Source organism: Crocodylus porosus, unplaced genomic scaffold, assembly GCF_001723895.1.
Source record: "Crocodylus porosus isolate Cpor-Errol unplaced genomic scaffold, CroPor_comp1, whole genome shotgun sequence".
NCBI classification, from domain to species: Eukaryota; Metazoa; Chordata; order Crocodylia; family Crocodylidae; genus Crocodylus; species Crocodylus porosus.
This window is the reverse complement of record NW_017728915.1, coordinates 32,425,886-32,430,603: the sequence shown is the minus strand read 5'-3', so window position 1 is coordinate 32,430,603 and position 4,718 is coordinate 32,425,886. Positions and strand designations below refer to the sequence as shown.

Sequence of the window (4,718 nt, the reverse complement as noted above, 5' to 3'; positions counted from 1 at the left end):
CACCAGGGGAAGCCCCGCATTGGAGTCAGCTGCCTTCCCTGCCTCCTGCTGCGCAGGTCCCCAGACTGCACCGGAAGTGGAGGGAGCCCCGCCCCTTGCTTCCCCATGGAGTCCAGCGGGGGGCTTCTCTATGCGAGGGTCGAGACCTGCAGCACTGGGCACCAATGCCTCCACTGCGCTCTTCCGATCTGAGCACCCCGTCTGTTGCTGCTACTGCATCATGGGGGGAGTGAGGGGTAGTCCTCACATCCCACAAATGTCACACACCCACACCCTGCCCCCACAACCTCCCCATACAACCAAACCCCCACACCCCACCATACCCCCACACCATATACAAGACTAAGAATTTATTTTTGAGTCACTATGCAATCACCTCTATATACAGAAAACAAACACAAACCGTGGCAGGGCCAGAAAAAAACCAAACAAATTATACAGTAAAAGTCAAACACCTTGTATAACATATTTTAATTTCATGACAAAAAATATTTTTATGATGGCAAACCCCCTCCCAAAAGGAGTATTTCTGGGAGGCAAAGGGAGGGATTTCCAGTGACAAAGGTCAGGGTTGAGGGGCAGGACTTCCAGTCCCAAGATGGTGACCAGGGGCAGGACAGCTGTCAAGGGGTGACAGCCCTCGAAAGCTCACCAAACCTCCTTCAGCAGCCCTCCACCCAAAATAATTGCCAGCCCTTGCCCTAAAATTTAAGATCTTCTAGTGTTATGAGAGCTCTACAATGGCAGCTGTCAGGCAGTCCACGTGATTTGGCCGAGCAGAACCAAAGATTCAGTTCCATGGGCAAATCAGGGGGAAAATGCTGACATCTTGACTTGTACAGTTAGGAGATACAGTGTTCTCCCAAAACTGGCAACTTCCCTGTTTCCTCCTTTTCCTTTCTGTCTTTTGTCATGCTTGGCAAAAAGTGTATCCATCAACGGAGAATCTTTAAGCTTAAAAAAAACAAACAAAAAAACCCCAACAAAATCGTGTCTCCTGATAATTGACACCAAACATGACTTAGCCTTCTCCTTCACTGAGGAATGTTGAGTACAATTTTTCCTGGTTTGTTAGTACAGAATACGGTGTACTTGGTCTCAAACTGTAAATCAATATCTGCATCTGAAAGGTGACATTTCAACAACTATGGCATGCTGGAGCCTGTCAGTATCATTTTTTTTAGTGTCAGGTTATAAACTTCTTAAATAAATGATGAGCACACCTCTCAAAGCACAGGATATGTATATATACACAGAGACATTATGTACAGACACACACACACATAGATGTACTCAATGTAGACAATGACAACTAGGAAAATGGACTATTAAGACTCTTCTAAATGATTGTCGTAATGCTAAGATTGGTTTGAATTAGGTCTTGGCACACTCTAGCTTTATATTATTAGCCTTGAAAACAGTCTCACACAGCTTCAGAGAAATGAACAGATGAGCAATGAAACTCTGAAGAACCACCCAATTCTGCTGGCATTGGAGGGGTGAGTGGGGCTTTTATGTGGGAGAAAGACAAGGAACCAACACAGAACAAATGGAAAAGGAAGGGGGAAAGGAGAAAGGGAGGGAACATGCAGGTGAAAGAGCTCATGGTAGAAGGAAAGGACTTAAGAGGAAATAACTGGAAGACGAGAAACAAGGTTCAGCAAAAGGAGCTCAAATGAGAAAGGTTTGGATGCTCTTAGCCGCTTTTCCTCAAGCTTTCTGTCCCCATCTATTTTCCTTCTCATCCCCAATTCATGCTGCCCCATGTTCCCCTTCCAATGGAGCTATGCTTGTCCTTTTTTAGCATTTATGAGCTGAGCAATAGGCTAACTTATAATCAGTGAATCATAGAAAATGAGGGTTGGCAGGGACCTCAGGAGGTCACATCTAGTCCAACCCCTGCTCAAAGCAGGACCAGCCCCAGCTAGATCATCCCAACAAAGGTTTGTCTAGCTGGATCTTATAAACCTCCAAAGACAGAGCTTCCACCACCTTTGGGTAACTTGTTCCAGTTCTTTATTACCCTTCTCATGAGAGTGTTTTTCCTAATATCGAATTAAAACTCCCTTGTAGGAAACAGCAACTGCATCTACATGAGACACTTACTGCTTAGTAGCTTGTTACTACTGTGCAGTAGCGCTGCAGGGCACAAACCATGATGTGACGCTACTGTGCAGTAGTAATGAGCTACTGCACAATCAGCATCACCACGAAGCAATGTAGGGGTGCTACTGCATAGTAATGCAGGTTACTGCGCGGTCATTTAGTACTTGGGTATGCAAGTATTAAATGACTGTGCAGTAACAACTGTGCTGTCAGCACCTCATGTAGATGCAGCCAGTATGTTTAAGAAATTACTCTCACAAAAATGTGTGAGCAGTAATCGAGGGCAATTGGCTATACAAACTAGATCTGATGTTGCCTGCACATTTTATGTACATTGTTTGGCACTTTTTTCCCCCGTTCTCTCTTTTAATATATGTACTAATCCATGCACTAGAGAAAATCTGAGAGAGACTCTTCATCAGATATAAAGCAATCCATATTTTCAAGTCCTTTAAAAACATTAGCTGATTAATCCTCAGAGCACCTCTGTGTGGTACAGTAGGCAAGTCTAGAATTAATGGGTAGTTAATAGAGATTTGCAAAGCAAGATGCAAATTAAAAAATAAGAAATATTAAAAAGGTGAAATAAATGGAGAGGCAGTAGTTCAGTTTCCATTGCCTCTTAATAGTTCTGGAAACTAAGGGGTTGATAGTTTATTAATCTATCATAACAGGCTCGTAGTGAAAGAAACAAAGAAGAAAGCAGGTTTATGACTTTGACCTCTCGGATGTTGTAGCAGCATTTTAATTTGATCATGTATAATAATTTACAAATTCCCCAGTTCCTAGAAATAGAGACATCTTGGTAAAGGCAGTCAATTTTCAGTGCTACCTATGTGTTCAATGCAGTTAAAGAACCTTTATGTGAGCAAACCACAAAGAAGCTGGCAAGGTGATTGCATACAATGGAACGGCTGAAGTTATCAATAGGGTAATTTACAATAATTGTACTTGCAAATTGTACATCATTACCTCAACAATAAGTGTAAAATCCTGAGCAGATATTTGATGATCCAGGCTTGAGTAATTACATGTAATTAATTTGTATCTAATTCCAGATTCTGGCACGCTCCATTCTAGCCTTTCTCAGCAGTACTGGCTGGCAAAGAAGAAATAAGATGTTGCCCAGGCTATCTCTGCTGGGAAAGCTTTGTGGTGAATGTGAAGCATTCATATTTGGCAAAAGCAATCATAGGGTATGATTATGCTGTTATTTAGGTTCAGTTCTGAGGGCCACCATTAAAAAGCCCAAGCCCCATAAGCTGCCTTTCCCTGTCTATCTGTTAGTGTTGCAGTTGCCTATCAAATACAGAAGGAGAAACGAGTACGAGGCAAACTGATTCCTAGATGGGGTCCGCCTACTATATGTCTCTCCTGTCCTTGGCTCTGCTTAGGGACAGTAAAGGTAGGTAGTAAGGGCATAAAGGCCCAAAGTCAGATACTGGTGCAGTCTGCAGGGAAACCTAAAGCTGGACTGTGGCGTGCCTCATGCGCCCATGCAAAGAAGTACATTGCTGCCACAATCCTTGGCAGCCATGCATCTCAGGACATCATGGGAGTTGCACCTTTGGTGGGATACTGGGTGCCACCACAGCTTTTTGAGCGGCTGAGGAGTCCAATGTGTGAGAGGCAGACCCTCCGACAAGATGCGCGTACAAACTCAGTTGAGCTTGCACTGGCGTGCCCAATACCATTTTGTCTTTCCTGCCTCAGATGCCTCTTCTCTAGCTCTTCGTTGACCTTTTTCCATCTTCAAGTGATGTAAGCCCTGCTTCATGGCAGCTTTCTACTCACAGCAGTGCAAAGTGGTTGATTCCCAGCATTGGCCATCAATGCACAACTCACAAAGGTTTTTCTTGCAGGCATCAACAAAACGCAGCTTGGGCCACAATACAATAGGGGAAACGGTTTCATTGGTTACAAATCACTGAAAAGAGCGTGTTCTGTGAGCTGATAGTCTCATGCACGCGGGTCGGGAGTGGTCAGAGTTTCGACTGACTTGGATTCCCATCCACAGATCTGGGTTGACAGAAAAGTGCCAGGATACAACTTACTCTCTCACCCTGCTGCAAAAGGGAACCCAGGGGCCTGCTTCTCTTTCTGGGTAACAATTCAGACCCTGGTTTGCAGTGTTCCTCACTCAGGACTAAAAGTAAGTCCAACTAAGAAACCTTCATATTTGAAAAGGAAAAGGGGTGGGAAGGAAGAGATGGGAAGTGTTTTTAGGTCCAGACTAGAGGATTTAAGAAATCAAAAATACAAATGGCTCAGAATGAAGCAGCCTGATTTCATAAGCATAGTTTTTAGACAAATCAGTGTTATTTAATATGTCCTGCCGAGAACTTCCACATTAAAGCTGACTCTTTGTATTGATTGTTTTATTCAGTTCTTTTATAAATGTTCCTTTTACACTATTCATGGAAGGGTGGGAAGTGCATGGCATTAAGGAAATCAGAAATAGGATAATGAACTCTTTCCCCACAATATTAGTAGTCTAAATTTCTCAAGCAAATCCCAGGACGTCATTCTCCCCTTGTACTCGGCCTTGGTGAGGCTGCAGCTGGAGTACTGCGTCCAGTTTTGGGCTCCACAATTCAAAAAGGATGTGGAGA

At 43.6% G+C, this 4,718-nt stretch overlaps 1 long non-coding RNA gene across 1 annotated transcript in view; it reads left to right on the top strand.

Moving 5' to 3' along the window:
• The window catches only part of LOC109310640, an 8,452-nt gene extending 3,852 nt beyond the window's left edge, over positions 1-4,600 (top strand). Inside the window, exons 2-3 of the long non-coding RNA XR_002101278.1 lie at positions 3,165-3,302; positions 4,124-4,600. This is a non-coding gene — a long non-coding RNA (uncharacterized LOC109310640). The remainder of the gene's footprint in view (positions 1-3,164; positions 3,303-4,123) is intronic.
• The last annotated feature ends 118 nt before the right edge of the window (positions 4,601-4,718 follow it).